Source organism: Moschus berezovskii, chromosome 17 (genome assembly GCF_049115385.1).
Source record: "Moschus berezovskii isolate FMDL1 chromosome 17, NW_MosBer_1.0, whole genome shotgun sequence".
NCBI classification, from domain to species: domain Eukaryota; kingdom Metazoa; phylum Chordata; class Mammalia; order Artiodactyla; family Moschidae; genus Moschus; species Moschus berezovskii.
The window spans coordinates 47,662,759-47,674,577 of record NC_142476.1 but is presented as its reverse complement, the minus strand read 5'-3'; positions in this window follow the sequence as shown (position 1 = coordinate 47,674,577).

Sequence of the window (11,819 nt, the reverse complement as noted above, 5' to 3'; positions counted from 1 at the left end):
TTATTTATTTATTTATTGGCTGTGCTGGGTCTTTGTGGCTGCCCAAGGGCTTTCTCTAGTTGCTAAGAGCAGTGGCTACTTGCCAGTTGAGGTGTGCAGGCTTCTCCTTGTGGTGGCTTCTCTTGTTTCAGAGCACTGGCTCTAGGTGAGCAAGCTCAGCAGCCATGGCACACGGGCCTAGTTGTTCTAAGGCATGTGGGATCTTCCCGGACCAGGGATCGAACCAGTGTGCCCTGAATTGGAAGGCAGACTCTCAACCACTGGACCACCAGGGAAGCCCAGAGGTTATATTTATGGTTACTATTATAGCCTGTCTGCTAGCTGAGTCCCAAAACATGCTCATCATAGAACCCCTCCCCCCTACCTCCCCAGGTCTCATTCTTTTTACAAAGATGTGTTCAATGCCCTGTGGCAGTGATGGGATGTTCAGGAGGTTCAAGATGTGGCCCCTGCTGGCGCTATGGCTCATCCAGTCCAAATACTCCATGCAGGAATTCCAGGAGCTCATCAGGACTCCTCCCAGCCCCAAATGATGATCCCTCCCTCCTAGATCACATACCCGCATCTAGAGGTCTTCTCCACCAGCCTTTCCCACGACCCACAGATAAAACCATCCTGAAAGGGAAGCCCAGGTCTTATGGTGTTGGGCCCAGTTAGCGGTACAAGAACAGAACCATAAAAGAGACACCTGTCACAGTGTTGGTGAACGATCCCAGGGTCATCCAACACTGTAGCTGCCTCTGGAGTAAAACAGAAGACAGTCTGATGCATTTGTTGTTGGAGTGCAAATATAGTCTGAGCCTGAACAAAGCTGACTCACTGCTAGCCAATAGAATACAGCAAGGAGACAGGATAAGAAGGAAATATTATGAACAGTTCTGTGCCAGTAATTTGGTAACTTAGAACTATCGTGTTGGAGAAGACTCTTGAGAGTCCTTTGGACTGCAAGGAGATCAAACCAGTCAATCCTATAGGAAATCAGTCCTGAATATTCATTGGAAGGACTAATGCTGAAGCTGAAACTCCAATACTTTGGCCACTTGATGCGAGGAACTGACTCATTGGAAAAGACCCTGATGCTGAGGAAAATTGAAGGCAGGAGAAAGGGACAATAGAGGATGAGATGGTTGGCTGGCATCACTGACTCGATGGACAAGAGTTTGAGCAAGCTCTGGGAGTTGGTGATGGACAGGGAGGCCTGGTGTGTTGCAGTCCATGGGTTCGCAAAGAGTCAGACACAACTAAGTGACTGAATTGAACTGAACTAGATGAAACAGGCTCCTTAAAAGATACTAAGTACTAAAGGTTTCTCAATCTGAAATAGATTATCTGTATCTCCATCAACTAAAGAAATTGAACTTGTAGTTAAAATCCTTCCCTCAGGAGATTTCTGGTGGTGTAGTGGATAAGAATCCACTTGCTAATGCATGTGGATTCGATCCCTGTTCCAGGGACATGGGTTCGATCCCTGGTCCAGGAAGATTCAACACACTATGGAGCAACTAAATCTATGCACCGCAACTACTGAGCCCTCACTCTAGAGCCTGTGAGCCACAATTACTGAGCCTGTGTGTTGCCACTACTGGAGCCCGAGCATCCTGGAGCCTGTGCTCCACAACAAGAGAAGCCAGCGCAATGTGAAACCCAAGCTTCGCAATGAAGAGTAGCTCCCACTTGCTGCAACTAGAGAATAGCCCGCACAAAGTAGTGAAGACCCAGCACAGCAAAAAATAAATAAATAAACTTAAAAAAAAAACAAAACACCTTCTCACAAAGGAAACTCAAGGCCCCAATGGACTCACTGGTGCATTCTACCAAACCAAATTCTAATTCTTTTTTAGGAAGAAATAATACCAATTTGACATGAACTTTTCCAGGAATACATTACTCATTTTAGAAACCATCATTTCTCTGATACCAAAACCAAACTAGAGACAGAAAACTACAGACTGATACCCTCATAAACATAGATACAAAAATTATTTTAAAATTTTCACAAATAGAATACAATAATGTGTTATAAGAATAATAATATATCCTGATATATACAGCTCAGACGGTAAACAATCATTCTGCAATGCAGGAGACCTGGGTTCAATCCTTGGGTTGGGAAGATCCCCTGGAGAAGGGAATGGCAACCCACTCCAGTATTCTGGCCTGGAGAATTCCATGCACAGAGGAGCCTGGCAGGCTATAGTCCATGGGGTCACAAGGATTCGGACATGACTGAGCAACTAACACTTTCACGTTCAATTATTTTATGGGTGGTTTAACTCGAGGTCAGGTGACCCATGGCTCCAAGTTATAACAGCTGCAACCTCTCCCTTTGCAGCCTCAGTCATGTTGTTCTGAGGAGTAGGGCTCAGACTGGGTCACTCTTCATGCCCTTGACTCATGTCTTGTTTGAGAATGAAGCATAATACTTGTACTTTGCTTAGTTTACAGGGACTCACTGATCTTTACTCCTAAGCCCAGTTGCTGCAAAGACGTGACTCTACAGATAAAGAGGGATGCCCAGGTCAAGGTTCCCAGGAAGGAAGAGAGTGAGCCAAGGTCCTTGGTGAGGCCCTGAGGAATTCCATTTGGCTGGGTCTCTCTTTGGAATTCACATTTACACTTGGACTTGATGTGCCATGGTTGTCAGTTTTTAGGGAAGAATGGGAAGTCCTCTAAAGAAAACTAGCTCTTAAAGAACCATTGTTTAGTTGTTGAGTCATGTCCAACTGTTTATGACCCCATGGACTGAAGCATGCCAGGCTTCCCTGTCCTTCACCATCTCCTTGAATTTGCTCAAACTCATGTCCATTGAGTTGGTGATGCCATCCAACCATCACATCCTCTGCCCCCTCCTCCTCCTGCCTTCAATCTTTTCCAGCATCAGGGTCTTTTCCAGTGAGTTGGCTCACTGAATATTCAGTACTGATTTCCTTTAGGACTGACTGGTTTGATCTCCTTGCTGTCCAAGGGACTCTCAAGAATCTGCCTTCTCTAGCACCACAGTTCGAAAGCATCAGTTATTCAGAGCTCAGCCTTCTTTATTGTCCAACTCTCACACCCATGCATGACTACTGGAAAACCATAGATTTGACTATATGGACCTTTGTCAGCAAAATAATGTCTCTGCTTTTTAATACACTGTCTAGTTTTGTCATAACTTTCCTTCCAGGGACCGTCTTTTAATTTCATGGCTGCAGTCACCATCCACAGTGATTCTGGAGCCCAAGAAAATACAATCTGTCACTGCTTCCACTTTAAAGAACCATTCTAGTTCAGTTTCACGCATAAAAGAAAACACATTGGTAATTGAAAACTCTTTATTAAAGCAAGACTCATAGGACTTTTTTTGGTCACAGTGTGCAGCATGCAGGATTTTAGTTCCCCAACCAGGGATCGAACCTGCACCCCCCATGAGGTGGAAGTCAATGGACCACCAGGGAATTCCCAGAACCTCTTCTAGTATATGCTTGATTAACAATTAATTCACCATTTGTCGTATGCTTGAATGAAGGGAACATTCACTATATTGCAATTATGCCATTGTTGTTGTTCCATCACCCAGTTGTGTCTGACTCTTTGTGACCCCATGGCCTGCAGCATGCCAAGCTTCTCTGTCCTTCACTATTTCCTGGAGTTTGCTCGAACTCATGTCCATTGAGTGGGTGATGCCATAATACAATTATGCAATTATGCCATAATCCAGGGGCTTTTATTATAATTCACACTATGCTGTTCTCAACTAAACCAGGATTAACTGAACTGTTCTAGAAGCTTGGCCTCCTCTTCCTTGTCTGAACCCAGAGTCATAGAACTTTGTCAGTGGAGGAAACAGATTGGTCCCATCTCCTCCATCATTTTCAGGTGAGAATCCCAAGCCCAGAAGGAGCAGGATGGAGTGAACCTCATTCCAGTGGGATCAGAGCTTACCTGGGGCAAACATGGCTCCTGGTCATCAGAAACTGCTGGCAGATTGCATGGCTAGCAAGGTTTGAGCTCGGCTGAAACCCAGGGAGAGAAACTCAAAGTATGGAGCCAGGTGGCCACTGGAAAACCCACTTACTTGGGCCACATGATGCGAAGAGCTGACTCATTGGAAAAGACTCTGATGCTGGGAAAGATTGAGGGGAGGAGGAGGAGGAGGCGACAAAGGATGAGATGGTTGGATGGTCAGTAACTCAATGGACATGAACTTGGGCAAACTCCGGGAGGGTCAGGGAGGCCTGGCATGCTGTAGTCCATGGGGTCACAAGGAGTCAGACACGATTTAGTGATTGAACAACAGCAAAGAGAGCCCCAGGCTTTAGTCCTTGTTCCCCTTGCGGCCTGTTCCAGTCCCTATGGCTCATTCTTAGGTCCTGAAAGTCTCCAGGCTCCCCAAACTCTTAGACACATTCCAGCAATGATATTTTTTAAATAAACTTGTCATATTTCCTCTCCTCCATTTTCCTTGTGGAAATAATTTAAAGTAAATTACAGACATCATGCCATTTCATCCCTAAATAGTTTTACGGCTTTTTAGAAAAGCTATATTTTTATTAAATACTTTCTTATCCTTTTTTTTTTCCTCTCTGACCGTGCCTCATGACATGTGGGATATTAGTTCCCCAACCAGAGATTGAACCTGCATCCTCTGCATTGGAAGAGCAGAGTCGTAATCACTGGACTGCTGGGGAGTCCCTTTATTAAATTCTTCTTTTAAATACAAAAATGTTAAATAATTCCTTCATATCATCTAATATTCTTGCCATTTTCAAATATCTGCAGTGGCCCCCAAAATATTTCTGAGTTTGTTCCCATCAGGCAGCAGGAGTTACCATTGAGTTTTCAGTTTCTTTTTTCGTTTTTGGTTTAGCTGTTGGTTTTTTTTCTTGTTGTCTTCATTTATGTCTCCTTTTAACATATAGATAATGTGAATGCGAACACTAAAGTCAGGGAAGGGCCAACTGGTGTTTATGAATGTTTGCTCAGGCCCACCTTCTCACCCTCCACCTCTATCTGAGACCTCGACACCGTCTCCCTTTATTGGGTGGACTTCATCCCTCTCTCCCTTTTGCTGAAGGTATTTTCCCCAGGGTCCCACTGTAGATAAGGGGTCCGCATTCCAGTTCTCTGACTTGGTTGCTAAGCCCAGAGGACCGAATCCTGGAGCTTCTGGCACCAAGCATGAGGGACCACTTTGGCAGTGAGATCAAGGCCGAAGGGAGGATGATCTCTGTTCTGATGATACCGTGTGAGCTGGGATCCCACTGAGCCTGAATTTCTTTTGTGCTTCACCTGAATTTTTCAGTTCAGTGAGCCAATGGATTTCCTTTGTTGCTGAAACCTGCTTGATTTGGGTTTTCTGCCTCTGAAAACAAGTCTTGAGTGAAATAGGTTCTTTTGTTCTTAAGGAACAAAGCAAGTCAGAGGAATTCTTCACAGTTGATTGGAGGTTTAGACCCACACCCCAGTGCAGACTTATGGTAAACTACAAAAGCAATGCCAGGGATTCTCAACTGCAGTGTTGCTCAGCGTGACCGGGGAGCTTGTTGGAAATACTGATTCTACCCTCTCCACTCCCAGACCTGCTGAATCAGAAACTCAAGCAGAGCCCAGGAATCTGTTTTTCAACACGGCTAACCTAACCGCAGGACTTCACTCAAATCTCACCCTAGGACCCGGTCAGAGTTCCATCTTAGAAAGGTTGTTCTGCACCTGGATTGGAATCAAGATATCAAGCATGGAAGTAAGGAGCCTAAAGAGGAAGCTAGGGAAGAGACCATGGACTTGAGAGGTAATCAGAGAGAGTTAAGAGATACTTAGGAGATAAGATCAAAGGGATGGTGGGCGAAGATGGAGACATTAAAATGTTTACTGTTTTGTTTCTTTACATCCTTCATTGGATGGCTGATGGTACCATTCAGAGTTTGGGGTCACAAAAAGAATACTAGGTTTCATGGAGGAAAATCATGAATTTAATTTTGTCTGTGTTGGGCTTGAGTTCCCCCAGATTCTGGGATTGGCTCTGAATGGGTTACTTGGAAGCAATTCTTGCGGCCAGAAGGATGGATGGAGCATGCTGACTGACCAACCCCCCAACCCCAAAATTCATGGACTGAGCGCTGGGGAGGAAGAATAGCGTTAACTGCTCTATTCTCACAAGACCTCTAAGGAAAGGGTGTCTGGCTCAGGATTCCAGGTGCCCTCAGCCAGTGCTATTGAAGTACCAACTTGATCACACCTCAACATCTCAAATACACAAGACCTCTAAGGGTGTCTCACAAGACCTCTAAGGGTGTCTGGCTCAGGATTCCTGGTGCCCTCAGCCAGTGCTATTGAAGTACCAACTTGATCACACCTCAACATCTCAAATACACATATAATTACAGTTTCAACTTATTAATAGATTTAATACTTTTAGTCTTGAATTCTACGTGAATATTGATATTGCCATCAAAACTTCCTTTTTTGTATTTGCTTAATATGTATCTACTCACCCCTACATTCTTAACCTCTCTGTGTCTTATGTTTTAGACATGCTCTGGATTTTTTTCCTTTGATCTAATCTGAGAGTTGGCCCTCAAATATCAGAGTTTAATCCATTTATACTTGTTGCAATATTTGGCATCTTATTTTATGGTTTGCTTCTTATATATTCTTGCTATTTTTTTTTTCAATTTCCAACCTCTCCCTATGCTGATTAACTTTGCTTCATTTCTTAATTCCTTTTTCTTTTTTATTTTACTATTTTATTTTTTATTAGAATATAATTGCTTTACAATGTTCTGTTAGTTTCTACTGTACAAAAAATTGAATCAGCTATATAAGTCCCTTGGACAGCAAGGAGCTAAAACCAGTCAATCCTAAAGAAAATCAGCCCTGAATATTCATTGGAAGGACTGGTGCTGCAGTTGAAGCTCCAATACTTCGGCCACCTGATGCGAAGAGCTGACTCATTGGAAAAAAACCCTTATGCTGGGAAAGATTGAAGGCAGGAGAAGAAGGAGATGACAGAGGATGACATGGTTGGATGGTATCACTGACCCAATAGACATGAATGATCAAACTCTGAGAGACAGAGAAGGACCGGAAAGCCTGGCATGCTACAGTCCGTGGGATCACAGAGTTGGACGTGACTGAGCGTCTGAACAACAATATGTATACAAATATCTCCTCCTCCTTTTTTTGGCCTCACCACAGGGCATGTGGGATCTTAGTTCCCTGACCAAGGATGGAAACTTCGCACCTCGCAATGAAAGCTCAGAGTCATAACCACTAGACTGCCAAGGAAGTCCCTACTGTGCTTCCTTTTTATATCCACAATTTGAAGCCTTACATCCTATTTTTATTTTACTAACAATGCCCACAGAGCCCCTGAGGCCCAGGTAGCTGCTCAAAACCACTCTCAGGTGTGGTTCCTTCTCCCTGTGACAGAGGGTGGGACCCACAGGTTGATCCATGCACTCAGGGCACGCAGAAGCCCCAGGCCAGGCCCCCTCAGCCACAGACAGCCCTGCCGCGGCCCACAGAGCCTGATCTCTGAGCTTTCTGACCTCAGCTGTGTCTTCAAACCCATTTCACTTTGTGCCTCCCCTACGTGCCCCCCAGTTCCACGAGCAGCCCTAGCAAACCTTCCCCTGTGGTCCCAGAGGCTCCTGGAGTCAGATCCAGAGCCCGGTGAGGAGATGAGACTCAGTATGGTGGCCTCAGAGCCCACTAACTGCATGTGGAGGTCGCTCCAGCTCAGTTCTGAAGTCCTTGGAACTCTTGGCTCAGCTAATAGACCATGGCCACCACAGAGGAAACAGTTTCCAGCACTTTCTCACCTTCCAGACCTTCTTTCATCACCATATCCATGAACCCACAAGTCAACAACCTCAGGGCCTCACCCATCAATACTAGCTCCCCTGGAGCAACCTGTGATAATCTAGATTACTCCTACGTCTTCCTCATCAAAAGCACCATTCTAAACCCAAAGGAAAGGTATCACAGTCCTTCATCCTAAAAATGTTTACCGGGCTTGAACTGTGCATTTAATTCGACTGAAGTGACTTAGCAGCAGCAGCAGCAGCAAGATTGAAATAACTGGTAACAGCCTCATCTATGAATTCTCCCCATATTGTTTTCATTTTCAAAGAGAAGCTTGTTGACCATAAAGGATTTTAAATCTCTGATGATATAAACTTCTGACAGGAGCCCTATGGTTCTCCTCAAATGAAAAAGTGAAAGGGAAGTCGCTCAGTCGTGTCCGACTCTTTGTGACCCCATGGATTGAGGCCTACCAGGCTCTTCCATCCATGGGATTCTCCAAGCAAGAGTACTGGAGTGGGTTGCCATTTCCTTCTCCAGGGGATCTTCCCGACCCAGGGATCGAACCCTGGTCTCCTGCTTTGTAGGCAGACGCTTTTACCATCTGAGCCACCAGGGAAGTCCTTAAATGAGAAATTAGTAGAAAGATAACTAACTTAAGAAGCAGGAGACCTGCTTCTAGATCTTGCTCTCCCATGTGGTTCCTGAAGCACCTGCAGCAAGTTGCTTAACCTCCTCCTCTCTGGTCTTTCCTCTTAAATGTGATTCATGGTTGTCGTTGCTCAGTCGCCCAGTCGTGTCCAACTCTCTGCGACTCCATGGACTGCAGCACACCAGGCTTCCCTGTCCTTCACTGTCTCTCTGAGCTTGCTCAGACTCATGTCCACTGAGTCAGTGGTGCCATCCAACCATCTCATCCTCTGTCACCCTTTCTCCTCTTGTCCTCAACCTCTCTCAGCATCAGGGTCCCAGCATCACATGGGTGGGCAACCTTGTAGGCAAGAATACTGCACCCTGAAGGATGACACGGAGCTCACCAGGTGGAGAGGGAGTGACAGCGAGCAGCACATCTAACACCCTTCTTGGATCCTTTCATTCTTGGCAAAGGCTAGTTGTCCCATGTGGTGGTATTTTTGACCCGGGGCCTAGTGATGGCTCTGTTTGCCCACCATCTACCTCTAAGCAAGATGTACATCAGCAGGCTTTCCTATGACTCCCCACAGAGGGACCAGTGTTTGAGCACCCACCATGGAGCCATCGGGAGCCTCTCTCTCTCAGCTTCCACCCGCCAGCAGCCTCTTATGCTGTCAGGGGTGGGGTGGGGAGCTCTGGAGCAGGGGCCAATGAGGCATTTACCATGCATCTGGAAGATTCTGGGGTACTGACACCCTAAAACTCACCCCAGGGATCTTACTTGGTGGAGCTGAGGCCACTGAATTGAAATCCTGAAAATAAGCCCCTGCCTCTTCCTGACTCACTCCCTAGGCCAATTTCAGTGTTCCAAGGGGTCAACAAGAATGTGGTTATAGCACAGGACTTGGAGTTGTGTTCCTTGATGTTGTTCAGTTGCTAAGTCCTGTCCAACTCTCCCAGAGTTTGCTCAAATTCATGTCCATTGAGTCCGTGTTGCTATCTACCATCTTCTTCATCCTCTGCTAACCCCTTCTCCTTTTGACTTCAATTTCCCCCAGCATCAGGGTCTTTTCCAAGGAGTCGGCTCTTTGCATCAGGTGGTCAAAGTATTGAGGCTTCAGCATTAATCCTTCCAATGAATATTCAGGGTTGATTTCCTTTAGGATTGACTGGTTTAATCTCCTTGCTGTCCAAGGGACTCTCGAGTCTTCTCCAGCACCACAATTTGAAAGCATCAATTCTTTGGCATTCAGCCTTCTTTGTGATCCAACTCTCACATCCATTGAGTTCCTGCTTCCCCACTAAGGTGTTCTGTGTCAGAGCACACTATCTGGTCCCAGTTAATTGATTATCTCAATTGGAGATAATCAAACCAGGTCCTCCAGCTGTTTGCTTCTGAGTCTCCAACAAAATAAGAGATGTATTATGTCTTAGTTGGAGATTATGTGTTTGTAGAGAGCAAAAATGCAATCATAACTTGCTCAGTCAAAGCCTGTGGCCAGGGGACTTCCAATGGCAGGAAGTATAGCCCACTCCAGGATTCACCACCTGCCATTCTCAGCCACACTCAACCACCTCTCTGAAACCAGAGATCCTTCTTTGCTTCTCTCCAGCAGCTTCTCTCTGGACAGCAGCTGTCCCTGAGAGGGCATGGCATCTGCTTCCCCTGTGTGAGGTTCAGGGTTGCCATGTGCTGTCCTGGGCCCTGGAGAAGGCAAGCCACTCCAGTACTCTTGCCTAGAAAATCCCATGGATGGAGGAGCCTGGTAGGCTGCAGTCCGTGGGGTCGCTAAGGGTCAGACACCACTGAGCGACTTTACTTTCACTTTTCACTTTCACACATTGGAGAAGGAAATGGCAACCCACTCCAGTGTTCTTGCCTGGAGAATCCCAGGGACGGGGGAGCCTGGTGAGCTTCCGTCTATGGGGTCACACAGAGTTGGACATGACTGAAGTGACTTAGCAGCAGCAGCAGCAGTCCTGGGCCCCTCTGCATGGCCTCGGTTGGACGTCAGCTGGGCCTCATGTCAGCTGGGCTCAAGTTACCAGCTCAGGCCTGAAAGGGGGTCATCTGAGTTGCCGGCCTGTCCATTCAGCAGGGGTGGGAGAGGTGGCCCCCCAGGTGACAAGAGGGTAGTTGGGAAGGGCTGGGTATCTATTATCCAAGGGTGATGATGCTTTGAAATTCTAAAAGCAGGACATGGAAGTAAGAGGGACCAGAGCCCAGTGAGTGCAACTCCGTCTTTCATTGTGTGAAAAGTCAAGTCCAGGGACTTGCACTGTAATGTTTGTCCCTGATACACCTGTAACTTACAGAAGAACCATTAGAGATCCTTGGGCCCCAGGTTACCAACAGGAAAGATGGGAGGGGTGGAGGGGCTTGCCAAGGTTCCCTGGGCACAGGTCCCGCCATTCTCACAGTGGCCACTGGAGGGCAGCAGCTTCCCTTCAAACACAGCCGGTCCACTCAGCCCTCTCGAATCCGGCCTTCACAAAAACCTTTGCTTTAGTTAGTCCTTCACAAAATGGCACCGGCGCGGAAGGCCTTCGGGGAAATTTCTGGCACTCTTGAGAGGAACGTCCACTGAGAGCTCCACAGAACAACTAAGGGGCTGTTTCTAAGGGATATTTTGCTTCTCAAAACTTCTCTTGAGAACCACGAACTCATGGAAACCAGTTTTGGAATTCTGAAATCGCAGAGCCTGCAAAGGGGGTCCTCCAAGCTTCTGCTCCTGGGGGACCCAGGCTTGCCCCTGAAGGTGGTTGGACAGGTGGCTTTCTTCTCACTGACAACAGGAGGCTGTTTCTGTGGCTTTTTAAAGAACCACACTCCGTCCTCCGCATCTCCCTCCCAGGACAAAACTTTTGGATCACAAAGTTGACAGCAATTTAGTTTAAAAAGGCTTCCCAGGTGGTGTAGTGGTAAAGAGTCTGCCTGCCAATGCAGATAGTTTTTAAAATGTTCACAATGACAATCTAGAGAAATAACATTAGCCCCAAATTAATATCACCTGAAACCATTTTACTTTTTTTCCCTTGGGTGTTTTTGGCTTTTGTTGTTGTTGTTGTGTTGGGTTTATTTTTTTTAGTTTCAAGAACACTGGAGTGGGTTGCCATGCCCTTCTTCAGGGGATCTTCCCGACCCAGGGATTGAACCCAGGTCTCCTGTGTAGCAGGTGAATTCTTCCCTGGTCTGAGAAACCAGGGAAGTCAGTTTTTAAGCTAAACTCAGCCAAATTCCTACTCTGCATTGTTGTAATAGTGAAAAGTTGGAAGCATAAATTAACAATAATAATACAAACAAACAATAGTACTTACAGTTATCATAAAAGTTATAAAAAAAATCAGTTGTTGATTGGAAACTTTCATTTTTAACCTTTCAATAATGTCGGTGGGAACTT